Here is a 25,032-nt window from a genome sequence, read left to right as displayed (position 1 = left end):
ATATAGGAAAAATAAATAAAATGATTTAGCTGAATAGATTCACAGCCAAAGTTTACCCTGGATCATCACTCTCCATATGCAAACTACATAATTAAAATTGATGTTTGCGACTATCCTGTTCATCAAAGGATTCTATCATTAAGTGAACACATTCAGAAGTTTAGAAAAAGGGGACAACACTGCCTGGCAACATCTCAGGGAACAGTTTCCTGGAAGGAATTATGAAATATGACAGGACTTAGTACGCTACCTTGTTAAAGAAATCTTAAAGAGAATGCAAGTCACAAGGCTGCCGGCAGATCCACAGACAGATCATCAAACACTAATCATAGAGGGTTTTCCTGAGAAAAGAACAAAATAACAGTTTACTGAGGAGTGAAAAGAAATATGGGTCACATATTATCTTTTAGGCTTAAGGTTCCATTTTAAGCTTGAGAGCTTTCGTGTTCCCACTCACTGTCAAAATGTTCTATGCTTTGTATAGAAACATCTTTGTCATCCAGAAGCTTATACCTTTATAACCCATTAGAGGTCCAGAAACAATTATAATGCTGAATGCTTATATATTTCTCATATGAACTAGCAGTTTCTGAGAGGTAACTATATATGGATACTCTTTTAAGTAATATACACATATGCACCTATTTAATTCTTTAAAAAAACTCTTATATGTAGGAATATTATTTTTCCCACATTGTGGATGAGAACACCTAAGCTCAAAATGTGAATTACCTATTCTTTACAAAGCTCTCTGAGGCTTTCCGCGTAACTCTTTAACACTTGTCAGAGTTTTTAGCTCATTTTTATATGAGAATATGACAATATTTTCCCATAATCCTTACAATATTCCTATGAGGGAACCAAAGTGGGTTTGATGCAGGACAGGCAAGACCCAAGACTGGGGCTTAGTCTGGGAGAGTTCTTGGATTCACCCAGGAAAGAATTCAAGGGCAAGCAGTGGTGTTATCAGCAACTTTTATGGAAGTAGCAGTGCTCAGCCAGCAGAGGTACCGTTCCTTGTGGAGTAGGACTATCCCATAAGCAGGGTGCCCAGAGTAGCAGCTCAGGGGTGGTTCTGCACTCATATTTATACCCACTTTTAATTACATACAAATTAAGGGGTGGATTATGCAAAACTCTTTAGAAAAAGAGAGGTAACTTCTGGGTTGTTGCCATGGAAAGAGGCAGTAACTTCCAGATGTTGCCACGGCAATGGTAAACTGCTATGGCACTGATGGGTGTGCCTTATGGAAAGATGCTTTCGCCTCTTTCCTGTTTCAGCTAGTCTTCAATGTGGTACAGAGTCTGAGCCTCACCTCTGGAGTTGAGTCCCATCTCTTACCTTGGGTGTATTCCCATTTCACAGCTGAGAAAATAAATTCATAGACTGGGGAACAATATTACTCCTTCCTTCCCGAGGTATATTTACTGGTATAGCTAGAAATCAGAAGTTTTAACTGAATAGTTTAAATTTTCTTTTTTCACTACATTCTGTCATAACATCTAGAAACCTGCTTTTCCTATTAAGAAAGTCAGCTAGGTCAATGTCATGGAATTCAGTGAGGAAAACTAATAGGGTGTGATTGTAAAATCCCAGAGAATTGCTGAACGATGCAGTCTGCAGTGCTTTCCCTTCCTGGCATGCATTATAGAAATAAATAAATCAAAGAGGCATCCTGTGTTTGCGGAGGGGAGAGAGAGAGAGGCCGAAGTGGTGATCCATTATGCATTGTTTCCCAGAGTGGGACACGGATCAGCCAGCAGTGCCAGAGCCAGAACGTAAATATTCATGAGGATGTGGGTGGCTACCCAGAATAGGTCGCACTCCAGGGAAAGCCATCCCACATCTTCTTGTCACAAGATGCACTATGCAGTCACAGAGAACAGAACACCCTCCGAAGGGGAAAACCCTGGGTCCTCTTAGAACAATCTTTGGTAGCTTCTACTCAGGCATAGTAGCAAAGTCTGGGAGAGATGGTCTGATGGAATCTGCAAAGAAATTTCCTTTGCAGAAAGCTGGAGAAATGATGGAATTAGTGTTTCACACGGGCTTTATGCCTATGATTCTCATCATTTGCTTTGCCTCTAAATCTGATACGGCTCTTACAAAACAGCTTCAGTAATAGAGCCAACATTCATGACAGTTTCTCAACCATAACAGTAGAAAATACAGTCTGTGATTATTGTGATCTTGTTATTTTAAAAAAGAAATTACATCTCTAAAATCATGCACTTGGGTGCAAATACCAGTATTTATGATTTCATGAGAAAAAGACATAATTATTTTATAGGAACTCAGAGAATTCCAATTTTCTCAAATAAGGTTGATTGGGCTTAAATAAACACATATTCTAAGGCATGTGAATAAGGAAGAAGATTACAAAATAATCCTGTAATATACTATTAATAGCTGTCCAAAGGCATATTAAATATCTTACATTTGTTTTTACATTTGTTGTGTACAACAAACAGTTTTAAAATCATTTAAATCTAAACGAAAGAGAGAGAAAGAGAAAAGACCACAGAGAGAGAGAAAAAAAGAGAGGGAGAGAGAAATAGGCAGAGGGAAGGGAAGGGAGAGAAGAAAATACATTTTTTTTTCACCAAACAATACTACTATTATTAAGTGTAATGCATGCTGATATTTTCTACTCTATTCCATTTTGTTCTACTTGATTCTATTTCCTAAAATATGATTCATGACACCTTAAACTGACCATATGACCCACCATTCAGTACCTTTACGTCTCAGTAAAGAGATATGAAAAACTCTCTCAACTAAAATGATTAAATTGCTGAATCACATATTAAACATATGTATATATTTCTTTATGTGATATATATTCCTGGAAAAGTAGCAAGTGCCAAAGTTTGCCTCCATTTTGAATACATCTGTGTAACTATGGAGAATTGAGATTTTATTTATGCAACTGTTCAGTGTGTGGATTTCAGGAAATAAAGCTATGTGCCAGAAAAGGGTATCATATAATAGGAAATGCCCCCAATTAGATGAGACCGCAAGAAGTTATAAGCAAAATAATGGTGACTGAGAACTAAGCAATGGAGCTCAGTAAAGCAAAGCAAGACATATTCATCAGTTACTAGAACAAAAAAATCTTCCTTGAAAAGTCAGAATCATAGACAATCCTCAATCAGTATTCCAGTCTGAATTCAGGTACTCACATAGATAAATAAGCCTCTAAAAGATGATTTAAAGTGTTTTAGGTTTTTAATTACTCTCTCCTCACAAGCAACCGGCAAATGCAACTGTAATTCTTAACTTCAATCTACGACTCAAATCATTTCCTCAGAAAAAATTCCTAGGTAAATAAACAGCTCAAGAGTCAAGAATTACGAAACACAATACAAAGAAACAAGCCACTACAGGTGAAAACAGAAAAGCAAACAAACAATAATACACAGTTAAAATAAACCCAAAAGATCCTAAAATACTGACTTTTTTTTTCAAATAACATGGAAGACAGAATTAGCTAACTAAATGTTATATCCAAAGAGACAGGATCCGGAATGCAGCCAGAGAGTAAAAAATTGCATAGAAATTATGATAAATTAAGAGCTATGGAGGTTAGAGTAAGGGAATCTAATGAATATAATCAGAATTTCAGAAAAAAAAGATGAATGAAAGAATGGGAAAGAGGCAAAACTGAAAGAATTAGTGGCTGATTATTTTCCACTGATGAAAAACACCAATAGATCCAAGAACCCCAAGAAAGATATATAAAATGAAATCCACACCTAAACACAGCAAAGTAAAATTATACATACATAAAAATATATACATATACATAATGGCAATAACTGGTTATATAATTGGTTGTATCAAGTTATGGTTATGTTGTTTAATTTTGAGGAAAAGCAGGCTAAAACCAAAATTCTTAATAATGGCAGAATGTAAATTGGAGAAGGGTAATTGAACTTGCAGTTTCCTTGGGCATTTAATATGTTTACAAAGACTGGCTTTATATTTGCTAAATCTGATAGATACATGGAAAGGACTGAAGTAATTTCTAAGATAATAAGCAGGAAGTGAAATTTCTAAAAATAGACAAGGATTCAAGCATTTCAAGCAAGAAAAAAGGTAGAAAAAGAATTCAAAGTAAGACATGTAAGAATAGTATGTGGAAATTTGGTATAAATTAATCCAGATATATGAGAATTATTACACATTTAAACCAGTTTGTGGTGGATAAAATATTACTGCAAATTCTTTATTACTCTCCTTTTGAAAGGTAGCATTTATTTCCTTTCTTATTAAATCTGGGCTGGCTCTGAGGCTACTTAATAAATAGAATGCAGTAGAAATGACACCGGGAAATTTCCAAGCTTAGCCTTTAAGAGGACCATCAGCTTTCACTTTCTTCTCCTTGGAATATTCACAATTGGAATGTTCCCGGGCAGAGCCCAGCAACTGCATGGAGAGGCCCCACGTAGGCACAGTGGTTGAGAGTCCCAAAAAATTCCTGCCTGACAATCATGTTAAAGAGCCATTTTGGATATTACAGCCCAGTGGTGTCCCCAAGTGATCGTGTACAATCAATACCATATGGAGCAGAAGAGCTGCCTAGCTGAGCCCAGTAAACCTAGGGAATCATAAAAGATGATAAAATGTTAACTCATTAGATTTCAGCATGATTTGTTTCACATCACAGATAATTGAAATAGGACCAAAATCTCCAGTTATTATACCAAGATTATAACATTGAAGTAATAAAAGCAACTCCAAAAATAGACAATATTTTAAAAACAAGTTTAAAACTATACACTCTTCTTAACACTTATTTGTATCATTCATTCCACACAGCACCTCTATGGTGTAAAGGTATTATTATTCTGTTTTACCGACGAGAAAAACAAGAACTGAAAACTTGTTTAACTTGTCCAAGATCACCTGGATCACAGTTTCAAAGCAACATTTGAAAGCCAGGGCCTGTAATTCTATATCCTGAGCTTAACCTCTATGTATGCTACATCTTAACACTTATTGAGCACTTAATATGTCTCAGCCTGTGTTCTAAATTATTTACAGTCTTTTTTAAGATGCATATTATGTTCATTTATTTATTTTTATATACTTTAAGTTCTGGGATACATGTGCAGAACATGCAGATTTGTTACATAGGTATACATGTGCCATGGTGCTTTGCTGCACCCATCAACTCATCATCTACATTAGGTATTTCTCCTAATGCTATCCCTCCTCTATCCCCCAACCCTCTGACAGGCCCCAGTGTGTGATGTTCCCCTCCATGTGTCCATGTGTTCTCATTGTTCAACTCCAACTTATAAGTGAGAAAATGCAGTGTTTGCTCTTCTGTTCCTGTGTTAGTTTGCTGAGAATTATGGTTTCCAGCTTCATCCATATACCTGCAAAGGACATAAATTCATCTTTTTTATGGCTGCATAGTATTCCATGGTGTATATGTGCCACATTTTCTTTATCCAGTCTATCATTGATGGGCATTTGGGTTGGTTCCAAGTCTTTGCTGTTGTGAAAATAGTACTACAATAAACATACGTGCGCATGTGTCTTTATAGTAGAATGATTTATAATCCTTGGAGTATATACCCAGTAATAAGATTGCTGGGTCAAATGGTATTTATGGTTCCAGATCCTTGAGGAATCACCACACTGTCTTCCACAATGGTTTAACTAATTTACACTCCTACCAACAGTGTAAAAGCATTCCTATTTCTCCACATCCTCTCCAGCATGTGTTGTTTCCTGACTTTGTAATGATCGCCATTCTAACCGGAGAGAGATGGTATCTCATTGTGGTTTTGATTTGCATTTCTCTAATGACCAGTGATAATGAGCTTTTTTTTTCATGTGTTTGTTGGCTGCATGCAGAAAACTGAAACTGGACCCCTTCCTTACACCTTATACAAAAATTAAGTCAAGATGGATTAAAGACTTATAAGACCTAAAACCATAAAAACCCTAGAAGAAAACCTAGGCAATCCCATTCAGGGCATAGGCATGGGCAAAGGCTTCATGACTAAAATAACAAAAGCAATGGCAACAAAAACCAAAATTGACAAATGAGCTCTAATTAAAGAGCTTCTGCACAGCAAAAGAAACTATCATCAGAGTGAACAGGCAACCTACAGAATGGGAGAAAATTTTTGTAATCTATCCACCTGACAAAGGGCTAATATCCAGAATCTACAAGGAACTTAAACAAATTTACAAGAAATAAACAAACAACCCCATCAAAACGTGGGCAAAGGGTATGAAGAGACACTTCTCAAAAGATATTTACACTCTTAACCGCACACCTGACTACCTTTTTTAAAACAGAAAATTTTAACATAGAAAAATATATATTATGCCAATGCTACTCAAAAGCATGCTGGAGTAGCCTGAATAATGTCTACCAAAATAGACTGTAAAAACAATTACTAGAGATGAAATAAATCATTTGAAATGATAAAAGTTTCAATAAATCAGGAAAATATAATAATTCTAAATTTATGCTCACCTAATGACACAGACTGTAAATATAACAGTAATTTATAGGTTATATTGAGAAATTTTAAAACCCAACATTACAGTATTTTAACATTAGTTATTTCAATAATTTATACCTTAAACAGAGAGTAATTCAGTAAAGCAACAGATTGGAAGAGTACAATTAAAGAAATTAAATTTTGCATAATTCACATATCTAGAACATCACACTAAAAATTAGAAAGTATGCATTCTTTTCATGCCTATATTAAATACAATAAAGATTGGTCAAATTTGGTGTTAGCCAGCAAATTCCAAGAAGTTGGTGGATTTCAGATAATCTTTTTTTTTTTTTTTTACCACAATGCAATTAAGACAGAAATCAATAGCATAAACATAACTAGAGAAAAACTGCATGCATTTAGCCAGTCTTATTCATGAGCAGGGAAGCAAAATCCTTTATAAAAATGAGCAGACTGAACCCAACAATATACTGAAAAGTTAATTCATTAAGACCAATCTAGATTAATTGCAACAATAGAAAATTGATTACACATACTATGTCATTCTACTAGGTTAATGTAACCATTATATATATATAAGCTTATGAAAATGACAAATTCTCTTAATCATCTGTCTTCTGAGCTGTAAAATGGTGATAATTATCCCTGTTCTATCTCTTTCTAAGATGATCAAGATGAGCAAATGAAAATAGGTTTAATGGTTGTAAATGTGGTTGGTAAACTAAAACACACTAGTATTCAGGTAAGTTATTTTACTATGCGCAAAAATTGTTACTAACATTTCCTTTTTTACTTCTCAACCCCTGTTATATAGTTAATGAGCTATATAGAACAGCATTGTTTATATAAGGAGCTTAGTGTGCTCTTAAGATGAAATTGTTTTGAACGATGCTGCATTTACCCTTGCTGTCCATATCTCATTGTGTCTGAGTGTACATGTACAAGAGTTTATCTGGATTTTACACCTAAAACTTAAATATTTGTGTCAAAAGTTGCCACATTTAAAATATACTAAGAAATTCCCGACTCTTTCCTGAAGCGTTTGTAGCTATATATATTCCCATTAGAAACCAGTGAGTGTTCTCGTTATACTACATCATCAAAATTGAAGATATCACCCAACTTCTCAGTTGTTACTTTGATGGATTTGAAATGGTTTCTTATTGAGGTTTTACTTTGTATTTCCTTATTCACCAATAAGGTTAAGTATATTTCCTTTTTTAATTGGTCATTTATTTTCTCTTCTGTGAAATGCCTCAATGTCTTCTGCCCATTTTATTTATAATCACTTATTATTAAAGAAAGGTGCACTCTCTGCACTCAAAAAGTATAAACTCCATAGGAACTAGAAGATCCAAATTCTAGTTCCTATGGGGTTTATACTTTTTGAGTGCAGAGACACCAGATTTTTAAAATAAATAATTGCATGTAACTTTTAATCCTGAAGAAGTAGTTAAATTAGGCTAGAAAAGCTTCTTTAATAAGAGATGTTTGAGGCTGGGCACGGTGGCTCACGCCTGTAATCCCAGCACTTTGGGAGGCCAAGGCGGGCGGATCACGAGGTCAGGAGATCGAGACCATCCTGGCTAACACGGTGAAACCCCGTCTCTACTAAAAATACAAAAAAAATTAGCCAGGCGTGGTGGCAGGCGCCTGTAGTCCCAGCTACTTGGGAGGCTGAGGCAGGAGAATAGCGTGAACCCAGGAGCGGAGGTTGCAGTGAGCCGAGGTCACACCACTGCACTGCAGCCTGGGCGACAGAGTGAGACTCCATCTCGAAAAAATTTTAAAAATAAAAAAAAAATAAAGGTACAAAATAATAATTAAACAATATGCCTAAGATATGAAGAATGACAATAAAATAAGCACCCCAATACTTTAAACAAATTGTCCCCGAATTTGCCATGTGTCCTGTATATCCTTCCTGATCCCATTCTCCTTCCTCACCCAGAAATGTAACCACAACACTAAATTGTGTCCTTTGGTTTTTGTTTTTAGCTTTTCACTCTTCTGTATTTTTTAAATTTTGTTTTACTATATATATGTGAATAATAAACTTTTCTCCCCATCTTCATGCTTAATAACACTTTTATTTTCTGTTAGCATTAGCTGGACTAGTCAGAATTACTCAGGAGAGTGATTAAACAGCATTAAATAAAATGCTGCTGCTACTTACCCTTCAGTCAATTACATAGATCTGCCGATGTGAGCAGCTGCTTAATTGAAAATCATTGCCAACAATTCAATCCCCAGCTCTTTTGACTTTCAATTTGGGGGTTATGTTTGAACTGAGTAGGTGTTTTATTCTTTCTCCCCTTTGTATTTAATGTGACGTTAACCTTCACGTCTGTCTTTTGATTGGCATACACTCAGGACTTAGACACATCTGAACAATCAATATTGAAGGTCGTATATATTCTCTTCATGTTTTTCTAATACTAAGGTTGAATATATGTTCTCCAAAACAACACGCAATATTGGTTTATTAATTTCTGTAATTTAAGTACAAATTTTCATGAAATACATATTTTATTATTTATAGAATGTTACTATTTAATAGGTATATAGGCAGCGTATTTATTTGAAATTTTGCTTTTTATTATATTACTACCACAATCTATTACATTTTCACTCAGTAGACATTTTAAAAATGTAGCTGGCCAGGCGCGGTGGCTCACGCCTGTAATCCCAGCACTTTGGGAGGCCGAGGCAGGGGGATCACTTGAGGTCAGGAGATCGAGACCAGCCTGGCCGACATGGTGAAACCCCGTCTCTACTAAAAATACAAAAACTAGCTGAGCGTGGTGGCTATATAGACAATGCTGTTCTATATAGCTCATTAACTATATAACAGGGGTTGAGAAGTAAAAAAGGAAATGTTAGCAACAATTTTTGTGCATAGTAAAATAACATGCAGGTTTGTTACATAGGTGTACACATGCCACAGTGGTTTGCTACACACATCAACCCATCATCTACATTAGGTATTTCTCCTAATGCTATCCCTCCCAAAGTGCTGGGATTACAGGCGTGAGCCACCGCGCCCGGCCTCACGATGTTTTTCTCTCATGGCTTTGCCCTGAATTTGAGGCCCCCTCCCAGAACTGTGCAGGGGCACTGGAGGCTAAAACTCAGATAGAAACCTGACAACTTCCTAGCCAGAGGAAACAGAGAAAGGAGTTTTCCTGAGCCAGAGACTGGGAGGAGAATGCCAGAGGGAAGATTTTTTTTTTTTCACTACAATTTAATTCATAATTGTGTTGTTTTAAAGAGGAATTTCACATACCTGGAGATGTGGAAGCTTGAAATTTTAGTAACATACTTTTTTGAAGTTTCCTGTGTACTTCTGCTGGGACCTTATTTATTTCATGCATGCAATAGTTATGCTCAATTCTCAGCTTGAGATTTCTGTAACTAGGTGCATACCACACATTTAGACTTCACCCTCACATATATTAGAGGTTCTGTGCCACTGGTGATGATGATTCTTTTTCCATCCACGTTTCCCCCGCCCCCTCTTCTCTGTCTCTCCTTTCCTCTCTCCCCCTTCTCAAATATTTTGCTTTCCTCCATTCTCTCTTTCCCTGATTCCAAGCTTTATTTATTTTATGTGATAATTTAGTGCATGTGTTACCTCTCCTAGTGGGAAATAAATGGTTTGTGTTTTGGTTGTTGAGTTGTGTTTTTGTTGTTGAGTTTTGTTGTTCAGTTTATATATTCTGGATACAAGTTCCTTATTTGAAACAGGATTTCCAAATACCTTTGCCTTTTCTGTGGACTGTCCTTTCCTTTTTTTGATGGTATCATCTGAAGCATAAATGTTTAAAATTTGGTGTAGCTCAATTTATCTTTTTTAAAAAACTCATTTGCACTTTGGAGTCATTTCTAAGTAGTCATTACCTAATACAGGGTCACAAAAATTTACTCCAATGTTTTCTTCTAAGAATTTTAGCTTTTACATCTAGGAATAGGATCCATTTTAAGTTCATTTTTTTATATTGTGTGAGATAAGGATCTAATTTCATTCTTTCACAAATAGATGTCCTGTCATCCCAGCACACCATTTGTTGAAAAGACTGTCTTCTCTCCCTGTTGAATTGTCTTGGCACCCTTGTAAAAAAAGTGATTCTGCATGAATGTATGGCTCTATATTTCTGAGCTTTATTTCTGAACTTTAAATTATATTCCATTGATTCATATATTTGTCTTTATGTCAGTACCACATAGTGTCAACTACTGTAGCTTTGTAGTAAGTTTTGAAACCAGAAAGCATGAATATCTACTTTCATTCTTCAATATTCAAGATTGTCTTGACTATTCTGGGTCCATGGCATTTCCATATGAGATGAGAGGTTAGTGCCTTTTCAGGCCTTTCCTGAACAGATGAACAACTCTGCTCATTAATGTGGCCTTCTAGAGTCTAAAGAACATGGCAGAGATTTTGAAAGGTCCCCAAGGACATCTCTTTCCTCAGTTTTTTCTTTCAATGGTTTCAGTCAGCCCCTTGTTAGCCCCAGCCAGCAGCACCACCTCAGGCAGCTGCAATGTTAAAATCTTGCTACTGTTGTTTTTGAAAAATTGGCCGGAAATAGGGCTGCTCACTCAGAGTGAGTTCTGAACCAGGTCAAATAAGGAAAAGCTCTAGAATGAAGCTTTTCAGTGAGTTGCCTGAGAGATCAAATAGCGACATTTCCTTCTCTGTGGGCAAGGCTTTTGGGAATCTTCAAATCTGTTCTTCCCCCTCCAGTGGCTGCTTGGCTGCTGGATTCACAGCCATGCTGTTTATTTTCAAGCCTGCTATGGAGCTGGGGAGAGGATAGGGAATTAGGGCAAGTTACAATGTCACAAAGCCCAGTGCTATTACCGAGATCCAGCTGTTTTTCTCAATAACACTCTTTGGATTGTTTCAAGTCTTCGGTTAATTTTCAGAGTTCTGAAAAAGTTTATTTTGTTAGTGCTCTCATTGCTTTTATGGAGAAGCAGATTTCCTAAGGTCTTCATTCCATCATTTCAGAAATGCTTCTATCCCTGGTAATAGAATTTAAAATCCTCATACCCGGGTAGCTGGGTCTATATTTAATCTCGATTCCTTATAGGCTCTTTCCCATAGAAATTAGCATTTCTACTTGCTAATCTTATACCTGTTCATTTGGAGATTTTCTTTTTATTGTTATTACACTTTAGGTTCTGGGATACACGTGCAGAACATGCAGGTTTGTTACATAGGTGTACACATGCCACAGTGGTTTGCTACACACATCAACCCATCATCTACATCAGGTATTTCTCCTAATGCTATCCCTCCCCTAGGCCCCCCAACCCCCAACAGGCCCCGGTGTGTGATGTTCCCCTCCCTGTGTCCATGTGTTTTCACCGTTCAACTTCCACTTTTGAGTGAGAACATGCAGGGTTTGGTGTTCTGTTCCTGTGTCAGTTTGCTGAAAATTATGGTTTCCAGCTTCATGTCCCTGAAAAGGACAAGAAATCCTTTTTTATGGCTGCATAGTATTCCATGGTGTATATGTGCCACATTTTCTTTATCCAGTCTATCATTGATGGGCATTTGGGTTGGTTCCAAATCTTTGCTATTGTGAATAGTGCTGCAATAAACATACGTGTGCATGTGTCTTTACAGTAGAATGATTTATAATCCTTTGGGTGTATATCCAGTAATGGGATTGCTGGGTCAAATGGTATTTCTGGTTCTAGATCCTTGAGGAATTGCCACACTGTCTTCCACAATGGTTGAACTAATTTACACTAACCAACAGTGTAAAAGCATTCTTATTTCTCCACATCCTCTCCAGCATCTGTTGTTTCCTGACTTTCTAATGATCACCATTCTAACTGGCATGAGATGGTATCTCATTGTGGTTTTGATTTGCATTTCTCTAATGACCAGTGATGATGAGCTTTTGTTCATATGTTTGTTGGCCACATAAATGTCTTCTTTTCAGAAGTGTCTGTTCATATCATTTGCCCACTTTTTAATGGGGTTGTTTGTTTTTTTCTTGTAAATTTGTTTAAGTTCCTTGTAGATTCTGGATATTAGCCCTTTGTCAAATGGATAGATTGCAAACATTTTCTCCCATTCTGTAGGTTGCGTGTTCACTCCAATGATAGTTTCTTTTGCTGTGCAGAAGCTCTTTAGTTTAATTAGATCCCATTTATTTTGGCTTTTGTTGCCATTGCTTTTGGTGTTTTAGTCATGAACTCTTTGCCCATGCCTATGTCCTGAATGGTATTGCCTAGGTTTTCTTCTAGGGTTTTTATGGTTTTAGGTTTTACGTTTAAGTCTTTAATCCATCTTGAGTTTTGTATAAGGTGTAAGGATGGGGTCCAGTTTCAGTTTTCTGCATATGGCTAGCCAGTTTTCCCAACACCATTTATTAAATAGGGAATTATCTCTCCATTGCTTGTTTTTGTCAGGTTTGTTAAAGATCAAATGGTTGTTGATGTGTGGTATTATTTCTGAGGTCTTTGTTCTGTTCCATTGGTCTATATGTCTGTTTTGGTATCAGTATTATGCTCTTTTGGTTACTCTAGCCTTGTTTTATAGTTTGAAGTCAGGTAGTGTGCTGCCTCCAGCTTTGTTTTTTTTGCTTAGGATGAAGGGATCAACATAACAGGAAGAGCTAACTATCCTAAATATATATGCATCCAATACAGGAGCACCCAGATTCATAAAGCAAGTCCTTAGAGACCTACAAAGAGACTTAGACTCCCACACAATAATAGTGGGAGACTTTAACACCCCACTGTCAATATTAGACAGATTAATGAGACAGAAAATTAACAAGGATATTCAAGACTTGAACTCAGCTCTGGACCTAGCGACCTAATAGACATCCACAGAGCTCTACACCATAAATCAACAGAATATACATTCTTTTCAGCATCATACTGCACTTATTCTAAAATTGACCACACAATTGGAAGTAAAACACTCCTCAGCAAATGCAAAAGAATAGAAATCATAACAAACAGTCTCCCAGACTACAGTGCAATCAAACTAGAACTCAGGATTAAGAAACTCACTCACAACAGCACCACTACATGGAAACTGAACAACTTGCTCCTGAATGACTACTGGGTAAATAACGAAATGAAGGCAGAAGTAAATACGTTCTTTGAAACCAATGAGAACAAAGACACAACATACCAGAATCTCTGGGACACAGCTAAAGCAGTGTTTAGATGGAAATTTATAGCACTAAATGCCCACAGGAGAAAGCAGGAAAGATCTAAAATCGGCACCCTAACATCACAATTAAAAGAATTAAAGAAGCAAAAGCAAACAAATTCAAAAGCTAGCAGGATATTTTCTTTTGTTTGTGTCAAGGTGAAAAATATTTTTTAATGTGTACATCTCTGTATTTGAGATGGAGCTAGATACATTTTTACATAACATCTATCCACGATTTTAAATAAAATAGTGAAAACACTTTTTTAAGTGATGGCAAGAATTTGGTAAAGTGAGATGATTTAGGGATCAAGAAAAAAATGTAATGTTTACAAAGTAATGGGAAGAGATGGGATCTGTAGTAAAGGTGATAGCATAACTCTTAATCACGCAAAAGGCCAACTCTTCTAAAATAGAGAGAAATAAGAATACAAATGGTAGAATACCAGAAAGTCAAATGTTGGTGGGAGAAGCAGTTAAGTAAATTTTTGTCTGATGTCATATTTTCTATGTGAATAAAAGGTAGACTTTTTTTTCTCAGAAAAAGGTTAAAAATGAAAGAATATGTTCTTGGCAAAATGGATACATATTAAAAGAACAAATGTGGAAGATGGAGGGAGAGACCTAAGGATTCAGAGAATAATTTCTGTCAGCTTTGGGAACTTGGTAGAGATCATAAATCAGTAGCAGCAATAATGTGCAGCATTGTGTGATTTAATATAACACTGCAGCTCCAGTAACTGCAGCTACAGCCCTGTGGAATCACTTTTATTTTCATAAATACATCATGTTGTTTCATTCCTTCATTCCTTGCTCAATACCACTCTGCAGTTTTTCATAAAATAGAGCATCTTATCTCACTTATTCTCTCATGTGCATCTCTCCAAGGGAAACATGTATTTTTAGTAGACATGGGGTTTCACCATGTTGGCCAGGATGGGTCTCAATCTCTTGACCTCCTGATCTGCCCACCTTGGCCTCCCAAAGTGCTGAGATTACAGGCATTAACTACCACACCCGGCCTCCAGTTTTAAAAATAAATAAGGAATAACTTTACATACTTCTATGCTGTGATCTCTAGGATATATTGAAAGTGAATACATGAAGGTGGAGAAAATTTGTATAATATGCTAATGTTTATGTAAGAAGTCAGAAATATGAATATACATAAGCATAGGCTTCTAATAACAATATATGTAGTAAGTACTTAGAAGGTAAACATGTAGTAATTAGCCTCCAATTATAACTTATAAAGGTGAAATTTTCCTTACCTTTTGTAATAGATATATCCTTTGGGCATTTTTTTCAAGTTCATACCTTCCTTTAAAAAACACTTGAAAACGTCACCTTTTCTGATCACATTATTATCTGCAATGAATGTGTGATGTTCTCTTCAAAGAGTGCAGGTGTTTGCATGTGAGATATGACACTTGTATTAATAGGGTGACAGTCTACTTCTTGGTAATGGAAAATGTAATATTAGAGCAAAAAGATGTGCGTATAGACCAGCTACAAAGTCTATTTGAAAAAGAAAATGGCTTGTTCCAGTATTGAATGAAACACAGGCAAACCAGGAAATGTGAACTCTCAGACTCACATTTTTTCGGCTAATCTCTGCATCTGAGGGAGCTTCTCCTACCTCCTTACCCATGTTCCTAATATTCTCTTGCATTTTCCTTCATTTCTCAGTTAAGCTTCCTCCTTTATTTGCTTAAGGTGTGAATAATTGTTTGCAGCTTCTAAAGTGTAACACTTCCTTAAAAATAATTCACTTCTACTCTAAAAAGGTAAAAGAAAACTCCACCCCTTTCCAATCTAGGACTTTCCAAGAGACACTGACGTGACAGCACTTAAATGCTCTTTCCTCAAGCCAGACACTTAATTCATTGGCCTCATGATATTATTGCATGAATATAACTATCTCAAAATCATTCATTCTGAGTTGGGAATATAAATTTTGAAATCCAGAAAATAATTACCAGAGACACGTAAAAAGTAATTCAAAAAATAAATCAACTGTCTTAGTATTTTATATTTATTATTAATGAATTATCTAACTAAGGACAAACCAGTACTCCCAAAATTCAGTTCTATCTCTTTAAAATGAGATAGAACAATAAGATTCCATCTGAGAGCCAAATCAAGAACACAATCCCATTTAAAATAGCCACATACAAAAAATAAAATGCCTATAAATACATCGAATCAAGGAGGTGAAAGTTCTCTTCAAGGAAAACTACAGGACATTGCTGAAAGAAGTCATAGATGACACAAACAAATGTGGAAACATTCTAAGCTCATTGATTGGAAGAATGAATATTGTTAAAATGATCATACTGCTCAATCTACAAGTTCAATGCTATTCCTATCAAACTACCGTCATTTTTTACAGACCTAGAAAAAAAAAAAACTGTTTCAAAATTCATATGGAACCAAAAAAGAGCCCAATTAGCCAAAGCAATCCTAAGCAAAAAGAAGAAAGCTGGAGGCATCACATTAACCAACTTCAAAATATACTACAATGCTACAGTAACTAAAACAGCATAGTACTGGCACAAACACAGACACATAGACCAATGGAACAGGTTTGAGAGCCGAGAAATAAAGCAACACACCTACAGCCATCTGGTCTTCAACAAAGTTGACAAAAATAAGCAGTGCAGAAAGGATTCCCTATTCAATAAATGGTGCTGGGTAGCTGACTAGCTGTATGCAGAAGAATTAAACTGGACTATTACCTTTCACCATATAGAAAAACCAAATGAAGATGGATTAAAGATTTACATGTAAGATCACAAACTGTAAGAATCTTAGAAGAAAATTAGGAAACACTATTGTCCTTTGCAGCAACATGGATGGACCTGGGTGTCATTATCCTAAGCAAACTAACACAGGAACAGAAAACCAAATGCTGCATGTTCTCTCTCTTACAAGTGGGAGCCAAATTTTGAGTGCACATGGACAAAAAGAAGGGAACACTAGACACTGGTGAGAGTGGAGGGTGGGAGGAGGGTGAGGATCAAAAAACTATGTATCAGGTACTATGTTTATCACCTAGGTAATGAAATAATCACCACACCAAACCCCCATGACATGACTATATGGCAAACCTGCACATGTAATACTGAAACTGAAATAAAAGTTTAAAAAAAGAAAGAAAAGGAAGCCAGATAAACTCACTGGCTTTACCACTAATGTTGGATATTCTGTATTTGACACATTTCATGTCCTATTGTAAATACATGTTTTCTTTAGCATCGTCATTGCAAAAGGAATCGGCATTCTCATTCCTGACTATTGAGGAAGGATTATGATATAATAAAGTTTGACTGTATGACTAGTGGGCATAAAACCATATTGTTTCTCCTGCCGAGCTCTTACAAAAAGCCAATTTAATTGCATAAATAAAAATTGGCAAAAATTTAAAAATGTTAAAAGTGTTTATCAAATGACTGCTAAGTTACCTGTTTTGTTATCTGCCAGGAGGTTTAGATGAAAGATTTGATTTCTTGTCAAGGAAAAGTGCTATGCTTCCACTGATCATAAAGTCTTTTGTAGATAATAGACATTAATTTTTAAAATCAGATAAAGACATATGATTAGAAAATGTGATTTAAAAAACTATGCAGAAAAGCTACAAGGAGCTTAGATAATGTATAACAGAGTTTCTACTCCAATGTAAAGATAAATTTGAGAAAATTTTCCCTGAGGGAAGTGTAGGTGAAATGAGACCCGAAGCATATAAGAGTAAAGCAGATGAAGAGCAGAACAAAGAAACCAAACTTGTAAGTGGGAAGAATGGCATGCATGGAAAACTGGAGATGGTAAAGGACTTGGTGTTCACAGGAGTGAGAAGAGGGCTTATGTGGCTGGAACTAGGGGTGGAGGTTAGATCTTGCAAGGCCTTTAGGCAAGATGAAGAATTTGGATTATATTCCATTCTATGCCGACTGTAATTAGGAATAGGTAGAAAAGGTGGGAAATGTTTCAGGCAAAGGAATTGGCCTGGACAAAGGTCCAGGGTCATCACAAAGCATGACCTGGATGTGAAATTGCACAGTGCACAAAATTGGAGGGACAGGAGTCAAAATGGGAAAAGATGAAGCTAGGTGGTAAGAGAGAGCCAGATCACGTAGGGCTTTTAGTCCATGTTAAAGAGTGAGAGTTTTAACTCATAGATAATGGAAAGACTAGAGAATTTCAGCATGATCTGTTATGTTAATATCATCATATCTCATGCATTTTAGATGTTACCTGATGCAGTGTGCACTGCACATTACAGAAGGAAGAGAGCTGAGGCAAGTAGGCTGAACAAGTTAGTAAGATAATGCAAGAATCTAGGTACATTTTTTAAAGATACATCATTTACTGAGCATTGTTACACGAAATATAGAAACACCGAAGGATTGTCTTTTAATGGGTACATAACGTTTATTAAAATACTATATTTGAAATGAAACCAGAAGTTGGTTTTTTGAAAAGATAAACAAATTTAGCAAACCTTTAGCTAGACTAAGAAAAAAAGAGAAGACTCAATGAAAATTGTAATAGAAAGAATGGACACTACAATTGACACCACAGAAATACAAAGGTTTATAAGAGATTACTATCAAAAATTATAAGCCAACAAGTTGGACAAAATAAAAGAAATGGATAAATTCTTAGAAATACATAACAAGACTATAAGATCACAAACTATAGGAATCCAGGAAGAAAATCTACAAAACACCATTGTTCTTTGCAACAACACTGATGGAACTGGAGGCCATTATCCTAAGCAAAGTAATGCAGGAACAGAAAACCAAATAGAAAATCCGTACTCCTCCCATCCTTTCCATGGGAGCCCCCTAAGTCCCTTGTATCATTCTTAGGTTTTTGAATTCTAAAGTAACTGAATTCAATTTCTGCATTGAAATTTTGCTGCATTGAGCCATCCGAACTTTCTCAAACTAACATCACACCTTCTATATTATTTGATCTTTTAAATATATTTTAATATTAGGTAGGACAAATCACATTTTAATACTTTTTATTCAAAAAAGACATTTTTGTAAAGAGTAAATTACCAAATACTAAAACAGAAAATAGCTGGGAAAGAACAAGTTCATATTATCTAAATGAAAATTTGAGTGAGATGAGTGAGAGAACTTAAATTGTCTAAGAAAGTGGATGTGATTACCACATTGTGTGAACTTATAATCAAATTTCTCCATCTCCTACCTCATTTTGTTTATTTTTAAAATAATTACAACTTTATTTTATATTCAGGGGGTACATGTGCAGGATTTTTACATGAGCATATTGTGTGATGCTGAGGTTTGGTATATAAATGATTCCATCACCCAGGTAGTGAGCATAGTATCCAATAGATAGTTTTTCAACCCTTGCTCCCCAATCCTTCACCCCTCTAGTAGTTCCCATTGTCTATTGTTGTCATCTTTAGGTCCACGAGTACCCAATGTTTAGCTCCCACTTATGAGTGAGAACATGTGATATTTGTTTTTCTGTTCCTATGTTAATTCACTTAGGATAATGGTCTCCAGCTCCATCTGTATTGCTGCATAGGACATGATTTTGTTCTCTTTTACGACTGCATAGTATTTTATGGTGTATATGTACCACATTTTCTTTATCCAGTCTGCTGCGGATGGGCATCTAGGTTGATTCCATGTCTTTGTCAATGTGAACAGCACAGCAATAAACATGCACATGTATGCGTCTTTATGATAAAATGATATCTATTCCTTTATATACCTGATAATGGGATTGTTGGGTCAAATGGTAGTTCTGTTTTAAGTTCTTTGAGAAATCACCAAATTGCTTTCCACAGTGGCTGGACTAATTTGCATTCCCACCAGCAGTGTATAAGTGTTCCCTTTTCTGTGCAACCTCGCCAGCATCTGTTATTTCTTGACCTTTTAATAATAGCCATTCTCACTGGTGTGACATGATATCTCATAGTGGTTTTAATTTACATTTTTCTGATGATTAGTGATGTTGAGCATTTTTTATATGCTTGTTGGTCACATGTATGTCTTCTTTTGAAATGCAACTGTTCATGTCCTTTGCCCACTTTTTAATGGGGTTGTTAGATTTTGCTTGTTAATTTACTTAAGTTCCTTATAGGTTCTGGTTATTAGCCCTTTGACTGGATGCATAGTTTGCAAATATTTTCCCCCATTCTGTGGACTGCCCATTTACTCTGTTGATAGTTTCTTTTGCTGCACAGACGCTCATAAGTTTAATTAGATTTGACAATTTTTGCTTGTGTTGCCATTGTTTTTGGCTTCTTCGTCATGAAATCTTTACCAGGGCCTATGTCCAGAATGGTATTGCCTGGGTTTTCTTTGAGGGTTTTTATAGTTTGGGGATTTACATTTAGGTATTTAATCTGTCTTGAATTGATATTTGTATATGGTATAAATAAGGGTCCAGTTTCAGTCTTCTGCATATGGCTAGCCGGTTATCCAGCACCATTTATTGAATAGGGAATCCTTTTGTCTTTGTTTGTTTTTGTTAATTTTGTCAAAGATCAGGTGGCTGTCAAAGATCAGCTTTACTTCTGGGCTCTCTATTCTGTTCCATTGGACTATGTGTTTGTTTTCATACTAGTACCATGCTGTTTTAATTACTGTAGACTTCTAGTATAGTTTCAAGTTGGGTAATGTGATGCCTGCAGCTTTGTTCTTTTTGCTTAGGATTGCTTTGGCTAATAGGTCTCTTTTTTGGTTCCATATGAATTTTAGAATTTTTTTTTTTATAATTCTGTGAAGAATGTCATTGGTAGTTTTTCAGTGAGTTGTATTAATAACTTGCAGTTAAGGACATCACCTAATGAGAAAAAAAGTTCCTGTACTTTTTATCTTATCACAAACATATACAGTAGGTCAATATGCCCCAAAATTTGCACACTTGTTTTAAACAGAAACTCAGTGACAGATTAAATGAGCAACACATTTCGGCAGCTTGATTGGCTCAGTATTTAGCACATCGTTGGAATTCAGTTCTCATCACTTATCTTGAATCATCTTCTCTCATACAATGTAAAATGATGAAGATTTAAATAAAATAGTCCCTTTTTCATTGTAATTGCATATAAAGTGTTGGTGGTAAGAGATTTAAGAATAATAAAAAGCATTCAGTATTTGTTTCTTTGAAAAAGAAAAAATCATGTTCAGAAAGTGATGAAAATTAGAATTTTGGCCTCCAGGGCAACTGAATACAATTTTAGCAAACAATCTTTGTATGGATATCAATTTCTGCTATACTTTAAGGGTGATCAAATCTGTGGTCTTTTTATTGCCTACATGTAATTGTTCTCTGCTCAAGGATGTGCTGATATATGCACAGAGCCTTAGGGTTTCTTTTATACAAGTGCATGTTTTCTTTTGCCATATTTTAGTGGAAGTTTTGCATATTTGAATGTGTAACAAACACATTCTCCATGTAAAATGCAAACAACTATTTCATTTTCAAGGACAGAATGGCTCTCCCTAGTATCAGTGTTGTTGAAGAGTATATCTTTTTAATTTCATACAACAAAATTTGCATATTGATGTAAATCTTATAAAATATTTTGACATTTCATATCTTTTTGGATCTTCGAAAAATCCTTAAGGATTGTTATACAGGGTATATATTTCAGTTTGACTGATGAAGAATCTGAAGCCCAGAGAGACCTGATTTGCAAAAGGTTGTTCTTACAGTATGGAACATAAGGCTGAGCTGTAGTCTTACTTTCTGCTCCTGCATAGAATCTAGCATGATATAGATCTCGAATTGTATTGCAAATTATAAGGATGTGCACATATATTTCAAATAGCACAGACTCTCTTCCCTAAAAAGTGTGGGTCTGAGTGTGCCATATTTCAAACAGAACAAACCCTCACTTTTAAAGAGTGTGGGTCTTGGCCGGGCACGCAGGCTCACGCCTGTAATCCCAACATTTTGGGAGGCTGAGGCAGGTGGATCACCTGAGGTCAGGAGTTTGAGACCAGCCTGGCCACCATGGTGAAATCCTATCTCTACTAAAAATACAAAAATTAGCCAGGCATGCTGGTGGAAGCCTGTAATCCCAGGTACTCAGGAGGCTGGGGCAGGAGAATTGTTTGAAACCTGGAGGCAGAGGTTGCAGTGAGCAGACATCATACCACTGCACTCCAGCCTGGGCAACAGAGCAAGCCTCCATCTCAAAAAAAACAAAACAAAACAAAACACAAAACAACAACAACAAAAACAATAAAAATAAAAATAAGTCCAGGCACGGTGGCTCATGCCTGTAATCCCAGCACTTTGGGAGGCCAAGGCAGGCGAATCACCTGAGGTCGGGAGTTCAAGAGCAGCCTGAGCAACATGGAGAAACCTCGTCTCTCCTAAAAATACAAAAATCAGCCGGGCATGGTGGTGCACGCCTGTAATCCCAGCTACCTGGGAGGCTGAGGCAGTAGAATCGCTTGAACCTGGGAGGTAGAGCTTGCAGTGAGCCAAGATTGCGCCACTGCACTCCAGCCTGGGCAACAGAGCAAGACTCTGTCTCAAAATAAATAAATAAATAAACAAATAAATAAAAATAAAAGAGTGTGCAGCTTTAAAAATCTTGCTTTCAATTGAATCTTGCTCTCTACTGAAATATAAGCAGGGAAATGGTGGTTTTATGGTTAGAACACTTCTCTTCTTCGTACCTTTTTAAAAAGCGAAATGTTTATTTCTCATTACACTGACATGTTTCATCTGTGCTTTACTCTAGTCTGTGGATGTGTTTTATCTCTGACCTTCGAGTTTTTGTATTCTGAGATCTATACAAAAAGTGCACCTCCCATGTGGGCCCTGTACATTCTTATGACCAAAGACTCAGGGGCAAGAGAGCAGGCAGGAACTTGAAATGCCTTTAAGAGCTTTGATTATCTGTGGAATACACCATGTTTACTAGTAATCTTAACCAAAACATGTTACAAGGCTATACTCCATGTCAGTGTATGGTAGATGTAAATTCCTCCCATAGGCCAGGCACAGTGGCTCATGCCTGTAATGCTAGCACTTTGGGAGGCAAAGGCAGGCGGATCACCTGAGGTCAGGAGTTTGAGACTAGCCTGGCCAACATGGTGAAACCCCATCTCTATTGAATATACAAAAATTAGCCAGGTGTGGTGGCAGCCACCTGTAATTCCAGCTACTTGGGAGGCTGAGGCAGGAGAATCACTTGAGCCTGGGAGGCGGAGGTTGCAGTGAGCCGAGATCTTGCCACTGCACTCCAGCCTGGGCGACAGAGCCAGATTCCGTTTCAAAAAAAATAAAAAAATTCCTCCCATAGGTGCCATTGACAAGTAATACAGCAATTAATGAGCAAGTATAAACCTCTCACAGAGAAGAAGTTAATAGCTGTGAAAAATAATGTGACCTACCAAAGACTTCTCTCTTGATCACAAATATTTACATCTCTCTTCTGCGCATAAAATATTCTATTTCTTTCCCCAATGAATATACTGCAAAATTTTACCAATACCCCAAATCCCGTTACAGCTCCTCTCAATCAGAGTCCTATGTGCTAAAAAGACAAATTTTGCATCCCCATACACACTAATATACAAACCATTTTGACATGTGGAAAATGGGAAGCATCAAGAATAACTTGACTATAAAATTCTTAATTTCTTTTGGGCAAATATGAGGCAATTTCTTACCTTAAAGATTGGTAATGTGTATTGATGGAACCCAAGTTCCACTTCCCACAACAGGCTCCAATTCATTATTCTCTATGAATCTTTATTTAATCCTCTGAGAGTACCTTTCTTTTCCATTGTCCTTTTCCAAATGTGAGGAGAGCAACGCAGAACATGGCTTCTTTGGGAACTGAGAAATTTCCTCAGCCTCCTTTATTCCTATAGATATTTGGGAAACAATAATTGTTTCACATTCCAACAGTCACAATCTCTTTTAATTTAGGGTACACCTGCATGTGTATATTATATATTTTATATAAAATATAAAATATTTTTATGTATCTATACGTTGAAATACAATGTGTAAGTGTATAACAATATATATTTAATGCAGTCAACTACATTTGTTATTATCTACCCCTACAATACTTTTTAAATTCTGCATTTCTCTATACTGAAGAAAGCACTTTTAATCTCTTCTTCTTGAGCCTTTGAGTCCAACTAAAAAGATTCACTGGGGTCAGTGTTAATTCATGCAAACATTTTAACAAAATAAACCAGAGCCACATCCTTGATTCTGATTTATGCCTTGAGACTGAGTATGATTCTTTGTGTAGTTTCTCAGTTTTTTCTTTTACATATTGGACAGGAGGAGTTGCAACTCTCAGCGCTGAAAGTTTGAGAATGTCTGGATTCTTTACTTTTCCTTATTGCCCTGCTTGCACGTGGGTCAATTCTTTTCTGAGTACATACAATGGTACTTGTCTTGTAGTACTTGCTTAATGTGACTAATAAACAAAAACTCAGAAAATGTTGCTTCTCAAAATCTATCCCTTAGATCTCACAAGCTTATTAGGTACATTGCTTGCCTTTCAGGTTCTTAAAACCTTCGGTTTTTTAAGGTTTACTTTTAACCAAATGTTTACCAGTGCATGATATCTAGTGCCATTTTTCCATTCTCCAATAAAATGTCATCGCTGGCATGTTACACATTTCTAATGATATAGCTTAGGTATTTTGTTAGGGCAGCATCTATTTCTGAGACTACATTTTGCATAGCAATTAGTTTTGCTGTATAAAAAATAGCACTAAAACTTCAGTAGTTCACAGTAATTAACCTTCTTATTCATGTTACATGTAGGCTGACTCTGGTTGCTATGGGTTTATTTATTGCTGCTCCATAAGAGTTTTCATACTGGAAAATCATCTTTAGGAGCAGCATCTATATAGAACGTACTCATTCTCATGTCAGAGAGGAATAGGAAGAGGTATGAGAGCATTTTTAAGCAGAAATGAATTTCTCAGTTCTATGATTTGGATATGTCTCCCAGAATGTTGGAAATGTACGCATATGTTGGATACTTAATACCCTTTGTGACAGTGTTAAAAGGTGGAGTCTTTAAAAGTTGATTAGGCTCTTCTCTCTTAAAGGGATTAATGCTGTTATTGCTGGAATGAGTTTGTTATTGCAAGTGTGGGCTTCTAATAAAAGGATACGTTTGGCCCCATTTCTTTCTGTCTTGCACACTTACTCTTCACATGATGCCTTCCTCCATTAAATGACCTTCCACGTCATGCTCCTGGACTTTCCAGCCTCAAGAACTGTGAGAAATAATTTATTTTCTTCATAAATTGCCCAGTCTCTGGTATTCTGTTATAACAGCAGAAAATAGAGTAAGACAGTTTCCAGGATAGGGT

At 36.3% G+C, this 25,032-nt stretch overlaps 1 long non-coding RNA gene across 1 annotated transcript; it reads right to left on the bottom strand.

The window, feature by feature from the left end:
• Nucleotides 1–259: 259 nt before the first annotated feature.
• On the bottom strand, nucleotides 260–24,972 carry LOC115837366. The gene is made up of 3 exons (XR_004032416.1): nucleotides 24,867–24,972; nucleotides 23,356–23,553; nucleotides 260–341 (listed from the first exon to the last, which is right to left on the bottom strand). It is a non-coding gene; the product is annotated as an uncharacterized LOC115837366 (long non-coding RNA).
• Between the last annotated feature and the right edge of the window lie 60 nt (nucleotides 24,973–25,032).

The sequence above is a fragment of the Nomascus leucogenys genome, chromosome 11, assembly GCF_006542625.1.
Source record: "Nomascus leucogenys isolate Asia chromosome 11, Asia_NLE_v1, whole genome shotgun sequence".
NCBI lineage: Eukaryota > Metazoa > Chordata > Mammalia > Primates > Hylobatidae > Nomascus > Nomascus leucogenys.
Note: the sequence above shows the minus strand (reverse complement) of the source record. Positions and strands in the feature narration are given on the sequence as shown.